The sequence below is a fragment of the Lathyrus oleraceus genome, chromosome 6, assembly GCF_024323335.1.
Source record: "Lathyrus oleraceus cultivar Zhongwan6 chromosome 6, CAAS_Psat_ZW6_1.0, whole genome shotgun sequence".
In the NCBI taxonomy this organism is placed as follows: Eukaryota; Viridiplantae; Streptophyta; class Magnoliopsida; order Fabales; family Fabaceae; genus Lathyrus; species Lathyrus oleraceus.
The window spans coordinates 26830756-26851887 of NC_066584.1; the positions used below are offsets into that span (position 1 = coordinate 26830756).

General features: G+C 37.2%; 1 non-coding gene across 1 annotated transcript; it reads right to left on the reverse strand.

Moving 5' to 3' along the window:
- Positions 1-17482: 17482 nt before the first annotated feature.
- On the reverse strand, positions 17483-17589 carry LOC127099814 (small nucleolar RNA R71). The gene has a single exon (XR_007794282.1). It is a non-coding gene; the product is annotated as a small nucleolar RNA R71 (small nucleolar RNA).
- Between the last annotated feature and the right edge of the window lie 3543 nt (positions 17590-21132).

Genomic DNA, 21132 nt, shown 5'->3' on the forward strand with positions numbered 1-21132 from the left:
TCTTTTTTCTGAAGCAAAATATTCCATCTATTGAAGCTCTACTGACCGTCTAGAACAATCAGATGTCTGATCGCAATCCACGCCTCACTTCACACTTTTCGTTGATAACCACTCTCACTATTTAAGAGGAAAGACGCATGGTTTCTTAAACATTCAAATATATTCTCACTCTCATATCACTTTTCATTCTCTTACTGACTTTGACATTGAAGTGTTAACCTTGCAGGTCATCCTGTTCTCTGCCGTATCGAAAGCTCAAATCCACTATATCAAGCATTATTTCATCGTTCACCGAACAATCATGATTCCCCTACGCAACAGTAGTACCATTTGTGAGAATAAAAAAAATCCTACACATTTCTATATTCATATATCCTACTATATATATATATATATATATATATATATTATATTATATATATATAATATATATATATATATATATATATATATATATATATATATATATATATATATATATATATATATATATATATATATTATATATATATATATATATATATATATATATATATATATATATATATATATATATATATCAGTTTTTTTATCTTCTTCATTGAACCTTAACTTCCTCTTAACAAATCCTTCTCCAGATTTTTCAACCACAGTAGCATCCAAAGCCACTCAAGTTATCGTTCAATAGCAAGTCATTTTTATTGCTGTAGAAGCTGGGAAAGATCATCTTCCTCTTCCTATAAGACGATCCAATTTTGGTAGGATCTCCATCTGATTCATCACAACAAGGTCATGTTCCATCGAGTCGGTCAGAGAATATTCCAAACTCTTATGTTCTTCAAATCCACACAAAAATGTCATCAAGATTAACCTTCGCATCGTCCTCCATCATTGCATGTGATACTTGAACAAGAAACACTCTCTGGTCTTTAGCTGTTACAGGATAACCTCTGGATATAAGGAGTTATTGATTTGTTAAATATTATATACAATATGGTGCAACAATTGAATTCTTAAGTCCTGGTCTAAAGGCTATTTAGGATTGAATAAAGCTTACAAAAAGTCAATCTAAATAATATCATTGTGCAGAAGGAAACCTCCCAAAGAAACCAACCCACCATTTTTTAGCCGACATCCATCAGAGAAAAAACATCGCAGAGAGAAATCTCGAGAATGCCAATTCACCACCATCACCACATACATATGACTTCTCTCCCTGATCCTGAAGGGAGAGGCGGTAGGCACACTCCCTAGGAGGTTCATCATCCACGGAAAAAGTGAGAGGTATGACGAAGACGCTTTGATCCTTGAGCTAAAATAAGATCATATGTCCACTTACATTCTTGATAACATGAATTTAAGATCACTAGAAAAACCTCCAAAACTTCAAATCTATGATAGAACCAGGGACCTAGAAAAACATGTCGAGCACGTAGACAACTGGTTGGGTTATTACCACACCCAAGAAGATGTAAAGTCCAAGCTCTTAGCATTAACTTTGGCTGGATCTGCAATGATTTGGTTCAAAACCCTTCTGGACAAGAGTATGGGTTCTTGGGAAGATTTATGTGAAACATTCACCACCTGAAAGAGGCAACCCGCAATGATGGTCATGTTTAGTGGGATCTCCCAGGGTAAGAAAGATACCTTACATAGGTACATTAACCATTTTTTGAAAGACTCACCTAAAGGTCAAAGACTCATCCGAACAAGTGAGAGAGACACCACATATTCACCCAGAACCTTAAGGAGATATGCGTATGGATCCTATTACTTATAAAGTGCTCAACCTCCACTTTTCTAAGCACGTGGGACTTATAACTCACACTTGTTTCTCAACACAAATCACACTTATTTCTCAATAATCTCCCCCTCAAGTGTGAGTCCATCCATTATGCTCCCCCTCAAGCGGAAGCTCTTTCATCCACATACTTGTACCACCGTTGAAAGACACCATTATCTTGTCATGGGCATTTCAATAGGACACGTCGTTCGACCACCATGTTAAGAATAATTTAGACACAATGAGGCATTCCCTTACTTGAATTAGGCTATGATACCACTATTGGATCATCATGACAGATAAACATTCATATTAGGTCAAACACTCACATAAAGTTTAAAGACTCGCCCAAAGAAGTGAGAGAGACACCACATATTCACCCAAAATGTTAAGGTGATAAGTGTATGGGTACTCTTACTTATAAAGTTCTCAACCTCCTTTTTTATAAGCAATGTGGAACTTAGAACTCACACTTGTTTCTCAACATGTACATCAACCGCTTTTTGAAAATATGACTCCATGCACAAGAGGGGTGTGAATTGTGGAGGTTTGAAATCATTGATTTAAAAAAATCATTTTCGAAATTAGATTTTGAATTTTTTTATAAAAAATGTATGAATAAATATGTAGTGGAAATTTGAAGTAAATAAATTAAGTGGAAAATAAAAGAGATAAGGGAAGAGAGAACGACACTAGAAAATTATAGAGTTTTGCTCTAATGAAGTTGTTGGATAATAGCCATCCAAGGCGCAGCGGAATTTAAAATTTTCTCCATTTAGTGATCCTTACGAATGGGCATGATCAGTGATAGAATCGTTACCTCTTGTGGCGATTCAAACCTTTAGTGCAGATCTCTGATAATGATCAAAACCTTTGATATAGATCCACGGGGCGATCACGAACGTTGAACGATGACAACGTCTCTACTCAGTCCACACGAACGGATTCCTTCAATTGCAGTGCTAGCTGTTATGAATGAAGGCTTTGAGTGAGAGAAAGAGGGAAACAAAATTCCAAGTCTCTACTTGAATTTCAGTCTGAGTGGAGTGACAATGCTTCTACCCAAGGGGTTCTATTTATAGAACCACTTGTGTGGGCTTCAAGCTAAAAAGCCCACTTAAGTGTATTTTGCCCATATCTCATAATATGCCAAAATCACTTAAGTATTTGGTACCTTACCATATTTCGTTTCCACTTAAGTGCAATGTACCTTACGGTGTTACTTAGTTACTCTATCTCTCATCAATCTGTCCTTTGTGTGTGACCCTATAGGTTTTCGCGGCGTTGGCAATTATATTAAATCATGCATTTAACATAATAAACAGTGAGCGATATCTAGCAACACATCACTGCTACCCAAGTCACAAAAATGTCATGTGATCTGACAAAACCTCCTATGATAATAATTATGTGTATAATTACCCCTTTGCCCTTATGTCTATATTGAACACAAGGTATAGACCGTGTCACCCTTGTCCAGTTCAATATTGGGCCCATAGACATTTATCCTGTTACGCAGGATTGGCAAATTCCATCTAGGACACTCATGTCCCTCAGCATGCTTCGTGGAGTACCCATCAACTGTCTTTATGGTTATCCAATTACGGACAACGTTGGATCAGCAATAAAGCACTCGACTCTACATCTAGGATCCATAGTAGTTTCAGGTCGAAGAATGGTCAATCCGGTATAAATATTACTCCTAATATTCATACCTATGTTTAAGACTTGATAACTCTTTATCCATGATCCATGAGATGTGATCATCAGTCTACAAACATAATAGTCTTAATGCTTTAATGTTATCCCACTTCACATTAAAGCTCGACTACGGATACTTTAAGAACAGTGCCCTTATGTTTAATGTGTTCTCATGATTAAGTCACACTTAATACATTAAAAGGACTATCTATTCTAGGGACTTTATTAATCAACCATAATAAAGAAAATGCCTTTTATTATTAATAAATAATTCGATACAAGTACCAAAAGTATTGGCCTCTAGGGCTTACACCAACAAAAGTAACCTACTCTTGTCCCCAAGAATTGATCTTTAAAGTATCCACTATCTCTTGAGAGCTTTTATAAGGTTAAGACCACGAAAAATATCTCAAATAGGGTGTGTTTAAATGACTTTGATTTACTTTGTTTAGAAAATTTTCAAATTCAATATAAGATGCTTTTGTATGTTGATAGAGATATTACTTTCTTATTATGAGTGAAATCATAATGAGATAAGAGACAGATCAAGTATTTGGCATGTAGAAGATATTTTTCCTAATTTTCTTGATTCAAGTTTGAAGCGGAAATGATGATCAGGTAACAAAAATAAGGAAAGGTGATATTCATTGGTTGTAGTAGCATTTTATTTTATGTTGAAATGTGCAGTTGCAGACAAGTTACTTAATGACATATAACATATTAAGTTTGGGATTGTGATGATACTCTGTCATTATATGTTTTTCATGAGTATTTGGAGTGATTTCAGTGAAATATCATGTAAAAGTGAAGCAAAAGTGCCAAGGAATAACCAAGACTGACCAAGTGAATAGAATTGGAGAAAATAGCAAAAACTGGGAAATAAGGGGCATAAAAAGAGGAAAGTTATTGGATTCTCGTGCTCCATCGCGGGAACGATAGGGAAGCATTATGCACACTATATTAGGTATCATGGGCACGATGAGCTAAAAAGCAGGATAAATTTGACGCGTTCTAGCACACTATTTCGCTATAAAAAGCTTTTTTGGTACATAATAAGGGCTTCTATGTTTTTTGACTGAAAGTGACAGAAAAAGTTACCTAGAGGACGATTTTGAGAGCATTGGAAGTCATTAGAGGTCAAACTCTTCAAGGATTTCACATGCTATCTTCATTTGGTTGCTTGGTATTTTATTGCATTACTATGAGTAACTAAATTACTCTAGATTAGATATTGTTGATGAACTTGTTTTGAACCAGTTTGGTCATGTATTTAATTTAATGCTATATGGATAATTGAAGTTGTATTTTTATTTAATTTCTTTTGTTTGTAATGCTTATTATATGTGGACACATTGATTGTATGATTTTAGACGAGTAGGGATTACTGACCTTAAGCCTATGAGTCTGACATAGGGAAATTAATCTACTTACGTCGGTTGAATAGGGACATGAGACCTCTAGTAGTGGCATTTGAATTAATATACTATAGCAATGTGTCACTTCACTTACACCGGTTGAATAGGGATAAGAGACATCTAGTAGAAGTTAGTGAGTTGTACACCAAGGGATTGGGTACAATGGTCTGGTTAGTTCATCGTGAAAATATAACGACCTTACCATCCATAAAATGCATTAAACATCAATAGAGGATAAACAAGGGATTCACACAAAACCTAGTCACTTTCTCGTATTGAATTCCGAACAAATTTACTTTTCACAAAATAACTCACCCCCCCCCCCTATCTTTACTTTTAAATTTGCACAATTGTAACTTTGTTAGATAGAAAACCATATGGATACAATATTTATTTTTATTACTTTGACACTATATGTACACTTTCTAGAAGTCGTCAATGGACTGACAACAAACTGAACCAATATTTTTACCAGATTGATCTAGAACCTACTGAGCTTTTTGTTAGGCTAAACTTAGAACCCGAGTGAGATTTTACACCATGATGATCTCGGGCCAGTAAAGCTTTTAACTAGGTTGAGATAAAGAATTGTTGTGAATATTTTTCACTAGTTGGTCTTCACGAACCCAAAAAAGAGTTTTTCTTCAATGGAGGATCTCACGAACCAAACAAAGACTTTGACAAATCCCTCAAATATAAATAAAGAGCTTTTTCAATGGTTTAGCTGCAAACCAAAATAATCATTTCCTAAGGAAGAATGATTTACTCAAGAGAAAAATCTACTCTTGGTAAATTTATAATAAAGCTCTCATCCAAAAAAATATTCCTCGTTAAACTCAAAATTGCTCTCAAAGCACTATGGCTAAAACATGTGAGAAAAGTAGAAATGGTTTAGAGAGATTATGGGAGAAATGAAAATTGAGGTTTTCACGTTTTCTCTATATTTTAAAATGATAGAGAATACCTCTATTTATAGTCCAATAAATGGTGTAAATTTGAAATAATCCATGGGTCAATTAAATGACCTAATAGATTAGAGCGACAAATAATCATTTATTCCTTCCCTAAATGGAAGGTTTAAATATAGAGTTGTTACTAATTATTAAAAATTCGTCACGATCCATTATAGAAACGATTATGCATCATCTAATTGATTAGGCTATAAATCTAATTGATTAGAGAACTTAAACAATATTTCTTAATTAAGCAGACAGTCCCATATTCAACGAGCTAGGCTCCAAAAACATTTTTTGGTTGTTTTAAGTAAAAAAAAAAAAGAGGTCTATCAATGTTTTAAGTGTATGTGTGTGTGTGTGTGTTTGATTTAGCCATAATACTTCCATAGATGCCCATGTGTCTTTACAATATACTGATCACTCAAACAAAAATGATCAGGCGAGATTTCACACTTCCTCTCTTTCACACTCTAAAGCTTGAAGTCTTGAAATCATCTTTGACTTTACCATACAAGATCCCTGAGTCTTCTTGATGAGGCATGAGATATTTATGTATTAGTTGCCATTGTTTGAGATTTTTTAAATAACCAGTGATCATAAACTATATGTCTTCACTTGAGAGTCGTTGGACTAAAGTGTTAACTTTAAACAAAAGTATTTAGCTTGATTCGTAAGGATAGTTTGATCTTGATCAACCATCTTGTGCATTTTTAACTGCTTGAACTAACTTTAGCAGTTACTTGCTTCAAATGTTGTCATCATCAAAACCATGTCATCGTCAAAACTGAGATATTGCTTCTTGAATCTTTATATCCATGAACTTTATCACCTTGGGTCACTTCTTAATTGCACATGCAAGCACATAGATCCACACGCTTCACCAAAATGAACGTAGCTATGGGAGGTGTGAATGATAGGCTGAAATGTTGGATATTCGTGAAGGGGTTGAGGTCAGACTACTTGTTCCAAGAGAATTTAGGATTCAAAGAAACACAAGTTTAAAATATTTATTGAGTATAGAATAACATGTTGGTTCTATGTGTTGGCATCAATTTTGGTAAAACTTAGAGTCATCACAAGTTGTCACGCGTGTTATCTTGACATGTGATATCAGCTTCCTGCAGGATGTTTAAATATGGTTGTGCAGGATTTAGCTAAGATGTCAGACTCGATGTTAAGACATGTGTATACAAAACATTCAATCTGAATGTTATGTATATTAATATTGCACTTTTCATGCAAATTTGTGTGTGATTATGTGGAGATTGAATGCGCTATTCAAGGAGTAATTTGATTTAAAACCAGAATGATCTTTTTTCCAATAAGGGATGATTAGCTGTCGTTACTTAGAAGATACGCAAGGAAAATAGAATTAGGGTTTTATGATGCCCAGACCCATTCAAAAGCTTCTATTTAAAGGCCATGTAAAACCTGGTTTAAACACACAAGAAACGAATGAAAGAGTGAGAGAGTTTTAGGGTTTTAGTTTTGTGTAAGCTTGTGTATTGTGAGCCATTCATTCATCTTATTGATGTTTGAATTGGACTGACTTTTGTGTTGTAATTTGTCCACTCTAAGCTTTGAAGCACGAGTGTGTGTTTACTTGGTTGAAGCTTTTAAGCAAGATCAAGTATGTGTCCTTGAAGAGTGTCTTCTTTCATTGTAATATTTGTTTTTATATCACTGTTGTGATTGAGGGGGAGTGAGTAGGGTCTCATATCTAAGAGTTCTTAGATAGAAGTCACACGGGTAGAGATTAGATGAAAAGATTTATAACTTGAAGTTGTTTACTGAGAGTCTTTGAACTAATTTTGTTTAGTGGAATTCCTTCCTGGCTTGGTAGCCCCCAGACGTAGGTGAGTTTGCACCGAACTGGATTAACAATTGCTTATGTCACTTGTTCAATTGTTTCTTTGTTTTTATCCTGTTTATATTTTAGTTGTTATTCAGATATTAGTGTCGTGACATTACCTTCGACATCTCATATCTGATACCAGAATTTCAATTGGTATCAGAGCAGGCATTCTGCTCTGGTTCTGGGTGAGATCTTAGGACGTTACTTTCTGGTACTATGGATAGAGACAGAGGATCTGTACACAGATCACCAATTTTGGATGGATCTAACTATGACTACTAGAAACCTCGAATGGTAGCCTTCTTGAAATCTTTGGATAATAAGGCTTGGAAGGTTATTCTAACAGGCTGGGAACATCCCTTCACTACTAAGGAAGGAGAAGTTACAACTGATAAGAAGGCTGAGGAAGAATGGACCAAGGAGGAGGATGAACTAGCTCTTGGAAACTCTAAAGCATTGAATGCTATATTCAATGGGGTTGATAAGAACATTTTCAGATTGGTGAACAACTGTGAGGTGGCTAAAGATTCTTGGAATATTCTCAAAACCACTCATGAAGGTGCCTCTAGAGTGAAGATGTCTAGATTGCAGCTGCTTACTACTAAGTTTGAGAATTTGAGGATGAAAGAAGATGAAAGTATTCATGACTTCCATATGAATATCCTTGAAATTGCTAATTCCTCAGGAGCCCTAGGTAAGAAGATGTCAGATGAAAAGCTTGTGAGGAAAATTCTCAGGTCACTTCCCAAGATATTTTCCATGAAAGTGACAGCCATAGAAGAATCTCAAGATATCTGCAAGATGAGAGTAGATGAGCTAATTGGATCCATCCAAACATTCGAGTTGGGAATGAGTGATGGATCTGAAAAGAAAGTCAAAAGCATAGCGTTTATGTCAAACATTAAAGAGAAAGAGGAAGACAGTAGTCAGGATACTGATGAAGATCTGGCAAATGATGTAGCATTACTTGGGAGACAATTCAACAAACTCCTGAAGAGGATGGATGTAAGGTCAAAGCCTAATGTCAAGAACAACTCATTTGACATCAGTAGGTCCAATGATGCTGGTAGAAGAACAAAATCTGAGGAAAAATCCAAACAGGGCAAAGGAATTCAGTGTCATGAATGTGAAGGGTATGGACACATTAGAGCTGAATGTGGGACCTATCTCAAGAAACAGAAGAAGGGTCTTGCTGCTAGTTGGTCTGATGAAAGTGAAACAGAAGGAGAGTCTGCCAATCTTGTGACTGCCTTGACTAGAATATGGGATTCTGATGAAGACTCCAGTGATGATGAAGTAACCTTTGATGAATTAGCTACTACCTACAGGAAGTTGTGTTTCAGAAGTGAAGAAGTGTGTCAACAAGTGGAGAATCAGAAGAAATTGATAACCTAACTAGAGGATGAGAAGACAGAACACTTAGAAACCATTTCTAAGTTGGAGATCAAAGTCGTGTTCCTGAACTCCAAACTGGATAAGATGACGAAGTATGTCAGAATGCTAAACAGTGGATCTGACACCTTAGACAAAATCCTCCAGACTGGAAAGATGGCAGGAGACATGACTGGGCTTGGGTTCAATGAATCCTCTCCTGAGTGTAGTCCCACTGGTAGAAAACCAAAGATGTCACATCAGGTGTCTCAACATCACAAGGAAAGACAACATAAAGGAAAACACCAAAGATGGAGATGTCATTACTGTGGTAAATTTGGCCACATAAAACCATTCTACTTTAAGTTGTATGGTTATCCTAGTCCTACTAATCATCAACCTAGACCCAAACAACACATCCCTGTTAACAGAAAACAGTGGGTTCCTAGAGCTGGTGCTACTAACTTGATAGCTCACACTTTCTTCAGAGTCTCAGCCAAAGAAGACTGGTACTTTGACAGTGGATGCTCCAAACACATGACTAGAAGCAAAACCTGCTAATTGCCCTCCAACCTCATGCCACCAGCTATGTAACTTTTGGTGATGGAGCAAAGGGTGAAATCAAGGGGATTGGAAAGATGAACTGTCCTGGAGTCCCTAACCTTGATAATGTGTTGCTTGTTAAAGGATTGACTGCAAACCTAATCAGTATCAGTCAACTATGCGACCAAGGTCTAAATGTGAACTTCACAAAAACTGAATGCTTGATTACTAATGAAAAAATGAGGTGATCATGAAAGGAGTCATGTCTAAGGACAATTTCTATATGTGGAATTCTCAAGAAACTAGTTATTCATCAATGTGTACTCTAGCTAAAGAAGAAGAAGTGAAACTACGGCATCAAAAACTAGGTCATCTGCATCTTAAAGGAATGAAGAGAATTATATCTGTTGAAGTTGTCAGAGGAATCCCAAAATTAAAGATTGATGAAGGAAGAGTTTGTGGTGATTGTCAGATTGGAAAACAGACAAAGATGTCACATCAGAAGATCAAACATGACACCACATCTAGAGTGCTGGAACTTCTCCACATGGACTTGATGGGACCTATGCAGGTGGAAAGTCTTGGTGGGAAAAGGTATGCTTATGTTGTGGTGGACGACTTCTCCAGATATACCTGGGTAAATTTTATAAGGGAAAAATCTGATGTGTTTGATATGTTCAAAGATCTTTGCCAAAGACTTCAAAGAGAAAGAGAGAGTCATGTTATCAGAATCAAAAGTGATCATGGGAAAGAATTTGAGAACAATAAATTTGCTGAATTCTGTTCATCTGAAGGAATTGGTCATGAGTTCTCCTCTCCTATTACCCCTCAGCAAAATGGTATGGTAGAAAGGAAAAATATAACTCTCCAAGAATCTGCTAGAGCTATGATTCATGCTAAGAAGTTGCCTTACCACTTCTGGGCTGAAGCTATGAACACGGGCTGCTATGTCCACAATAGAGTAACCTTGAAGAAAGGGACCCCAACCACTTTATATGAAGTCTGGAAGGGAAGAAGACCTACTGTCAAATACTTCCATGTGTTTGGTAGTAAATGTTATATCTTGGTTGATCGTGAACAAAGAAGGAAAATGGACCCCAAGAGTGATGAAGGAATATTTCTGGGCTACTCAATAAACAGCAGAGCGTTTAGAGTTTTTAGTTCTAGAATAAAAGTTATGATGGAATCTATCAATGTTGTTGTTGATGATCAAGAGACTGATGTCACAGACGATGTTGAAACATTTCTGAATGATGCCCCAGTTGATCTCCTGGACAAAAGTAATGAGAGTGAATCCAATCAAGATGAACCTGAAGCTGATAAAGTTAATAAGGGACCCTCTATCAGAATTCAGAAGGATCATCCTAAAGATCTCATTATAGGAGACCCAAATAAAAGGGTCACCACTAGATCAAGGGAAGTGATCTCACATGCCTGTTTTGTGTCCAAGATTGAGCCTAAGAATGTCAAAGAAGCCTTAACTGATGAATTCTGGATCAATGCCATGCAGGAAGAGTTAGGTCAATTCAAGAGAAATAAAGTGTGGGAATTGGTTCCAAGACCTGAAGGAATAAATGTTATTGGAACAAAGTGGGTTTACAAGAATAAATCTGATGAAAAAGGTATGGTTACTAAAAATAAAGAAAGATTGGTAGCACAAGGATACACTCAAGTTGAAGGAGTTGACTTTGATGAAACATTGTCTCCTGTAGCTCGCATGGAGCCCATTAGATTACTACTAGGAGTGGCATGTATTCTGAAGTTTAAACTGTTCCGAATGGATGTGAAAAGTGCCTTCTTAAATGGCTACTTAAATGAGGAAGTGTATGTTGAACAACCTAAAGGGTTCACAGACCCAAATCTTCCAAAGCATGTGTATAAGTTAAGGAAAGCCCTCTATGGATTAAAACAAGTTCCTAGAGCTTGGTATGAGAGACTCACAATGTTTCTCATTGACAATGGATACAGGAAGGGAGGCATTGATAAGACTTTATTTGTCAAAAATGAAGGAGGAAGGCTCATGGTGGCTCAGATATATGTGAATGATATTGTGTTTGGTGGGATGTCAAGTAAGATGGTTCAACATTTTGTTGAACAAATGCGGTCTGAATTTGAAATGAGCCTTGTTGGAGAACTAACCTATTTTCTTGGGCTACAAGTCAAGCAGGTGGAAGATTCTATCTTTCTATCTCAAAGTAAATATGCCAAAAATATTGTTAAGAAGTTTGGCATGGAGAATGTAAGCCACAAAAGGACACCTGCTCCTACTCATCTGAAAGTGTCTAAAGATGAAAATGGTGTCAGTGTGGATCAAAGTCTCTATAGAAGCATGATAGGGAGTCTGCTATATCTCACAGCAAGCAGACCTGACATTGCTTTTGTTGTAGGTGTATGTGCTAGATATCAAGCTGAACCAAAGGTGAGTCACATAAACCAAGTGAAAAGGATCCTGAAATATGTCAATGGCACTAGTGACTATGGGATGTTATACACTCATGGATCTGAATCTGTGTTGTCTGGATATTGTGATGCTGATTGGGCTTGAAGTGTTGATGATAGGAAAAGCACATCAGGAGGATGCTTCTTCTTGGGGAACAATTTAATATCATGGTTTAGTAAGAAACAAAATTGTGTGTCTCTGTCTACTGCTGAAGCTGAATACATAGCAGCTGGAAGTAGTTGTTCTCAACTAGTGTGGATGAAACAAATGATGACTGAATACAATGTCACGCAAGATGTCATGACATTGTACTGTGACAACCTGCGTGCTATAAACATTTCTAAGAATCTTATTCAGCAAAGCAGGACAAAACATATTGATATATATCACCATTTTATTAGAGAACTCGTGGAGGATAAAATTGTAGCCCTATAGCATGTTGCTACTGAGATGCAGTTAGCTGATATTTTTACAAAGGCCTTGGATGCAAATCAATTTGAATTCCTGAGAGGGAAATTAAGGATTTGCATTTATGAAAATTTGTTGCAATTAATATGGAGTGGAAAAAGTAATCAAATTATTGTCTATTTTCTTAAAATAAAGTGCCCATTTTATGGTAAATCATCGCCTAGTCTTGGAAATACCATCTATTACCATTTCACACGCAACCTCACTATCTACTCCAACTCTTCCAACTCCATACTTCTTCCTCACACTCCTCTGCTAGGGCAACTGCAATTTTTCCACAGAAACGTCAAGATGTCACAACATCAAACTACATCTGATTCAAAAACTACTAAGTCTACTCACAAGGTTAACACTCATTCCATGGACATTCACGATGGTGAGATTTTGGATGTGGTTCCTCTATTTGTTATTCCCTGCGAAACCCTTAATTTAAACCATCCCATGGATGCATCAGCTTCTGCATGCCCCAATCAAGGTAACAGCTCTAGTATCCCTTCTAGCTCAACTCATGCCACTAGTTCTAAGGAAGATATACACCACACTGATCATGTCATAAGAAACCTAGTCACTAGAATCCTTAATGAAGGACATTCTGTGAAAAGAGTCTCTACTCCCCTATCTAAAATGTACCCCTCTTCTGAGGTTGAACATCATAGTGAGAAGGATGACGATTCCTCTAGATTTGAGAAGGACATGGCTGCTGAAGGTTTGTGCTCTCTAGGGCAAACTGTGTCTGGTAAAGGAAAATGTATGGCATCTACAACTGTCAATGCTTCCCATTTTGAGAAGCATGATGTTGCAAACAATGTGATTGACCTAGAGGATGATAGGTCTGATGATCAAGAGGATAACTTACTTCATCACTTAAAGCCTAGTGTGGCTAAGCGTATGAAGACTAGAAAAGGAAGATCTGTGGCTGAAATGATATCAGCTAAAACAGCTAAGAAGACTACTGGTGTTGGTCCTTCCAAATCTTGGAGCAAGGTTGATGTGAAGAAGAGGAAGGTTAGAGAAGTTTCTGAGTCTGAAGAAGATGTTGAGGAAGATGTCCATGACATCTCCCCTGTGAAGAGGACCACTATGAGGAAGTCCCCTATGAAAGTTGTTGTTGTGCATATGGATAATATCTCTTTCCATCTTGAAGATGGAGCTGCCAAATGGAAATTTGTGATTCAAAGAAGGATGGCTGTAGAGAGAGAGTTAGGAAAGGATGTTGTTGAAGTCAAAGAGGTCATGGACCTAATAAAGACTGCTGGGTTGATGAAGACTGTGGCTGGGTTATCTCAGTGCTATGAGGGTTTGGTTAAGGAATTCATTGTCAACATTCCTGAGGATATTGCTGATAAGAACAACAAGGAATTTTGCAAAGTATTTGTGAGAGGTAAGTGTATCACATTCTCTCCCACTGTCATTAACAATTTTTTGGGAAGAAGAGTTGAGGGTGCAGGTGAATTGGAAGCTACAGACAATGAGGTCTGTAGAGAAAATACAGCAAGGCAGGTGAAAGGATGGCCTATTAAAAAGCATCTTCCTGCTGGGAAGTTGACTGTCAAGTATGCTATATTGCAAAAATAGGATCTGCAAATTGGGTGCCTATCAACCACATTTACACAATTTCTAATACCCTAGGAAGATTTATCTTTGCTGTTGGAACCAAACTAAAATTTGACTATGGTAGATTTATGTTTGAACAAATTGTCAAGCATGCATCTACTAATGCAGTGAAGCTGCCTATAGCCTTTCCCTCTATGATTTGTGGGATTATCCTGAGTCAACACCCTGGGATTCTGAGTTCTAATGACTTACCAAGTAGAAGAAAACCTGCTCTGTCAGTGCACTATAAATTGTTTGAAGGCAGTTATGTCGAAAACATTGTCATGACATCTGCTATGAAAAAGCCAACCTCAAAAGTTGGAACTATTGCTGAGCTGAAGGACACATGTAAAGAGCTGGGTGAAGGGATAAGGGTAGCAACAACTAGGAAAGAATCGTTGGAAGCCCTGATTGCAAGCTTGGAGCGAGCTGAAGGTGAGAATATTGAACATGCTAAGGAAGCTGAAGCCCACACCTCTAGTGAGAGGTTTGCAACTAATGATGAGACAAGTGGCAGCTCTATTTCTGATGCTGATGAAGCTGCAAGCTCAAGCTCCTCTGATTAGCTCCTTTGAATTTGGCCCCCATTGATATGATGATTTTTGTTGCTGTTTTGATGGATTTTCTTGATTTTGGTAGTTATGTTCTGCTGTTTTGATGTTTACTTTGTTGGTTTGTATCTCAACTTGCTTAAAGTTGTTTATGTACTTGGTTCTGTAACCCTTAACTTTTGACATTTTGGTTTATGACTGAATAAACATTTATTTTGTCTCTTTGGTCTCTTTTGGCTAAAAAGGGGGAGAAGCAGCTATAACTATAGATGATGTTGGAGATGATGATGGATGTTTGATACAAAGAGGGAGAAGATGGGGAAGTGTTCTGTCTGTGTGAAGCAGATTGGTGCTTGGTGTGGACTAGCTGAAGGGGAAAGTGGTGTGTTCTGAGCACAAGCGCATGTGTGTTTACTAGTTGCTATTTTTGCTAGTTGATAACATGAAATAATATCACACTTTTGGACTCGATTTAATTAAATTATATTATTATTTGTTTCGATTTATTTTATATTATTCGATATTACTTGGTATTTTCCTTCTATTTATTCCAGGCAACATTATTTGAAGCATACGTGAAAAAGAAAGAAAAGGAGGTGCAAAAAGATGATGAGAAGCAATTTCCACTAAAGCCCAGCCCACAACTATCAACTAGAAGCGCTGAAGCTGTGACGACCGCCACACAAGGTGTGACGAGTGTCACGTCCCCCTGCTAAGTGTTACGAGCATAACACGTGATGTGACGAGCATCACACCCCATTCCTATATTTTTGGGTTTGACGCGTAACAGAAGCACATTCATCCTGCTTCTTCGCTTGACCAGTAGACTCGTTGAAACTTACTGAATGGATTATGGAAGAAACGGTTACAAAATGGATTGGTATAAATAGGACCAGTGGTGGAACCTTGCAGAGGAGACGCTCAATTTTCCAGTTTTCGGCACCGCATTATTTTTACTGTTTTTCTTATTTTCCAGCACTCTACTTTCCTAGCAATTTTTATTTCCTTTCCTTTTCCAGTCAATTTTAAAGCATTCAATTAATTTTCTCACAATAGTTTCTACACCGGAAACTATTGTGCAATTTTTACTGGATCTAACCTTACGTTAGATCATAGTATTTTATTCCTTCGTTTTTATTTTCTTGTCCGATCGAAGATTGTAAGAACAAATCCAACCGGTTTGTGGTGGAGAGTTCAAGCATCGAAGCTAGGAATAATCAAGACTTCTATTAATTTTACAGGTTCTTTAATTTTATTGTTTAAATTTATATATGCTCTGCACTGCTATTTATTTATACTGTATGTCTGATATGGCTGTATGTAAGCATAATTATTGTTTAGGCTTGTTTAGCATGTCTGGCTAAATAAACTTAGATATCGGTATGTAGAGTAAGCGGAATGAAGGAATCAAAACTAAGTTGGTTTAATTTTGTTTAAAAACATAATCACTCTTTTTATGGTCTCAATTTACAGAGTTAATACCAAGGTTTTTGTACGAGAGTAAAAGACATAAAGAAGTTAAAATCAATAGAACGACGGTTTGAGCTTTTAACTAGACAGTGTAAATTGGACATTAATTTTAAATCAGGACGAAAGCAATTTTTAGAGTTAATTAAATTCTAATCATTTTCAAAAAGTATTTTTAAAGGTTAAATGTGAGGACGAGAGTTAAGCATTTAAGTTTAATTATATAATCTAAGTCAACAGAGCGAGAGTTTGAGACAAGGGTGTTTAAATGGTTAGCATTTTCTTAAAAAGAGTTTCTATAGATTCTATTGTTTTCAAAAAGTGATTTTGGACTTAACAAATTAGTGACAGCGCACGTTAATATAAAGTCATAGTCTATTCGACAGAGCGAGAGTTTGAGAAAAGGCTTTTAAATCAATAGTGTCTACTGAAAAGATTTACTTTAAAACTACGAAACCAACGAAGATTTGATTCCCTAATCACGACGAACTGCATACCGATATCCGCTTATTTGATATTTAATCTAGATCTTATTTTAGTTTTATTTTTCCCCCTAATCAACAAAGTATCATCCGCCTTAGCTTTACGAAGTAACCTTAGAAAACGGTATATCGATTCATAAGTCCCTGTGGGATCGATATCTTTTATTACTACGCGATTAGACTGTGCACTTGCAGTTAATACCCCAATAGACTCATAAAGTCGCGATCAAGTTTTTGGCGCCGTTGCCGGGGACTTTTATTTAGTCGATATCGTAACTCTTCCGTTACACTGTAGAGACTAAGGCAATTTTTATTTCTTTCTTTCGTTGATTTGTATGCCACATACTCGCTCACAAGGCGAACCGTACTACTTACGAATCAACGATGTTGAACGATATCTCTGAGTCTTACGACGAATTCGGGAGTATCGTGCTGCAAACAATCTTCCTCTAATCGAAATTCTTGATCTTAAAAATCTTCTTCCTTCGCAGATACCCGAGATGGAAGAACCAGCTCGTGCTCTTCGAGATTACGCCGCTCCATCGCAAGACGAGCCGCATTCAAGTATTACTCCACCCGCAATCGAAGCAAACAACTTCGAACTTAAACCTTCGCTGTTACAGGCAGTGCAACAGAATCAATTCTCTGGAAATCCTACCGAGGATCCAAACCTTCATTTATCCGTATTTGTTCAATACGCTGATATTGTTAAAGCTAATGGTGTCACTTCAGAGGCAATTCGACTTCGTCCTTTTTCTTTCTCGTTAAGAGATAAAGCTAGAAGATGGCTTTAGTCTCTTCCTTCCAACTCAATCACCACATGGAATGAGTTGAAGAAAGTCTTTCTTGCCCGATATTTTCCTCCAAGCAAAACAGCTATGTTAAGAGCCCAGATAAATGGATTTAAACAGAAAGATAACGAGTCTCTTTTCGAAGCATGGGAAAGATACAAAGACATGATGAGACTTTGTCCACACCATGGTTTAGAGGACTGGTTAGTAATTCATACCTTCTATAATGGTCTCTTATACAACACAAGATTAACAATAGACGCCGCCGCAGGTGGTGCGCTTATGGATAAACCTTACGCTGACGCTTATCAACTTATCGAAAGCATGGCCCAAAACCATTATCAGTGGGGAAGCGACCGAACAATGGTAGAGAAACCTCAAACGAAAAGTGGCATGTACGAGATAAGTAGCCTTGATCATGTTAATGCAAAAGTGGATGCTCTTGCCCAGAAAATTGAAAGTTTAAATGTATCACCTCCAGCCACCGTGGTTGCCGTGACTCAAAATTGCGAAGTCTGTGGAATCCAATGTCACACTCCTATAGATTGTCAACTCCTAACAGGAATCCAAGCAGAGCAGGTGAACTACGCACAAGGAAATCCTTACTCGCATACCTATAACTCAAACTGGAAGAACCATCCTAATTTTTCATATAAGAGCAACAATGCCTTATACGCACCAGGACAAGCTCCCAATCAAGCCCCAGCTATACCACCTGGATATCCAAAGCCGACCCCATCTACACCTAACAATAACGTTCCTAGGAAATCCAACTTGGAAATCATGATGGAGAACTTCATAGCTTCTCAACAGCAAACCAATAAAGATTTCTTAAACCAGAATGTACACACTAACGAACAGATTAAACAACTAGCAAGTAAAGTAGATGCCCTGGCTACCCATAACAAAATGCTGGAAACACAAATCTCACAAGTAGCTCAACAACAAGCACCTACTGCAGCCCCAACTGGTACATTTCCTGGACAACCCCAACCTAACCCGAAAAGCCACGCTCATGCAATTATATTAAGAAGTGGAACAGAGGTAGAAGGACCATCTGATCCAAGAATTGAAAACCAAAACTCTAAAAAGCCAACTGAGGAAGAAAATAAACCTAAGGAAAAGGAAAAGAGTAATAAGGAAACCGTAGAAAAGAGAGAACCTTATGTACCTCCACCGCCTTATAAACCACTTATCCCTTATCCTCAGAGGCTAATTAAAACCAAAGACGCGGGCCAATTTAAAAAATTTGTTGACCTACTGAAACAATTAAACGTCACCATTCCTTTCACAGAAGCTATTACACAGATGCCCTCGTATGCTAAGTTCTTAAAAGAAATTCTTTCTAATAAAAGGAAACTTGAAGATAGCAAAACCGTTACACTCACTGCTGAATGTAGCGCTATAATCCAGAATATGCCTCCTAAACTTAAAGATCCTGGTAGTTTCTCTATACCCTGTCACATAGGAAAATTTGTCATAGACAAAGCTTTATGCGATTTAGGAGCCGGTATCAGTGTTATGCCCTTGTCCATATGCAAGAGACTTGAAATGGGAGAATTAAGACCAACTAAAATGTCTGTGCAATTAGCAGATCGTTCCGTTAGATATCCCGTAGGAATTCTTGAAAACGTTCCCGTGCGCATAGGTCAATTCTACATTCCAACCGATTTTATAATTATGGACATAAGAGAAGATAAAGTTACCCCCATTATATTGGGAAGACCTTTCTTAGCAACCGTCGGTGCTATCATAGACGTAAAACGAGGACGACTCACTTTCGAAGTAGGAGAAGAGAAAATTGAGTTCATTCTTTCCCAATTTTTGAAAGCACCTGCAATAGAAGACACATGTTACTTCATGGATATCATCGATGAATGCATAAAAGAAACAGAATTAGAAAATGACAAATTGTCTGACTATCGTGTAGAAGACAGACTGAACCATTGTTTAGCCATAACATCGGATCCTACGCAATGCCTTAAGAAACCTACCCTCGACCTGAAAACACTTCCCAAAAATCTGAGATATGAATTCCTAGACTTAGAACTTGAACGACTAGTGATAGTTAATGCAAACCTAGGAAAACTCGAAACCGAAAAACTCCTACATATCTTAAGAAAATATCCAACCGCACTAGGATACAACATCACCGATCTTAAAGGGATAAGTCCTTCTATTTGTATGCATCACATCATGCTAGAAGAAGACTGTAAAACTTCTAGGGAACATCAGAGGAGACTAAACCCGATCCTGAGTGAGGTAGTGAAGAAGGAAGTAACGAAGTTATTAGAGGCAGGTATCATATATCCTATATCCGATAGCAAATGGGTTAGTCCTGTACACATAGTACCAAAGAAAGGAGGTATAACAATTATCGAAAATGAAAAAGGAGAAACTATAACCAAACGAATCGAATCGGGATGGAGAATATGCATTGACTATAGGAAACTAAACAAAGCAACCCGAAAAGACCATTTTCCTTTACCATTCATAGACCAGATGTTAGAACGATTAGCAAAGCATTCTCATTTCTGCTATCTAGACGGTTACTCAGGCTTCTTTCAAATACCAATTCATCCTGATGACCAAGAAAAGATAACATTCACATGTCCTTTTGGTACCTTCGCTTATCGACGAATGCCGTTTCGCTTGTGCAATGCTCCTGCAACCTTCCAAAGGTGCATGATGGCAATATTCGCCGATTTTCTCGAAAACATCATGGAAGTCTTTATGGATGACTTTTCCGTATGCGGGAAAAGTTTCGAAGAATGTCTTGAAAACCTAGAAAGAGTTCTAGAACGATGTGTAAAAGTAAACCTAGTACTTAATTGGGAAAAATGTCACTTTATGGTACAAGAAGGAATTGTTTTAGGACACATTATATCAAATAGAGGAATTGAAGTAGACAAAGCCAAAATAGAAGTAATCGAAAACCTTCAACCTCCGAAAACTGTGAGAGAAGTACGAAGCTTCTTAGGACATGCTGGTTTTTATCGACGATTTATTAAGGATTTCTCTAAAATAACTAAGCCTTTAACCGGATTATTAATGAAAGATGCTGAATTCATCTTCGACAATAAATGTTTAGAAGCATTTCAAACGCTTAAACAAGCATTAATCTCCGCGCCCATAATGCAGACTCCGGATTGGAATGAACCATTCGAAATAATGTGTGACGCAAGTGACTACGCCGTAGGCGCTGTTTTAGGACAACGAAAGGATAAAAAACTTCATGTCATATATTATGCAAGTAGAACTCTAGATGAAGCACAGATGAATTACGCCACGACCGAGAAAGAACTTTTGGCAGTAGTATTTGCACTAGATAAATTTCGTTCTTACTTGGTCGGAGCAAAAATAATCGTTTACACTGACCACACTGCCATTAAGTACCTCTTAACAAAAAAGGATTCTAAACCTAGACTCCTAAGGTGGATCTTGTTGTTACAAGAATTTGATTTGGAAATCAAAGATAAAAAAGGAACTGAAAACGTAGTGGCAGATCACCTTTCTAGAGTAGAAAATCTGGAACCGAAAAGAACATCGATCAATGATGACTTCTCGTACGATAGACTTATAGCTAATTTGGAAGAAAATAGAGCTGATGAACAAGTAGAGACCACCTTGGCTGTATGCGTTACACCATGGTACGCCGATTTTGTCAATTATTTAGCCGCCGGAATAGTTCCACTTAATTTATCCTACCAGCAAAAGAAACGATTCTTCCATGACTT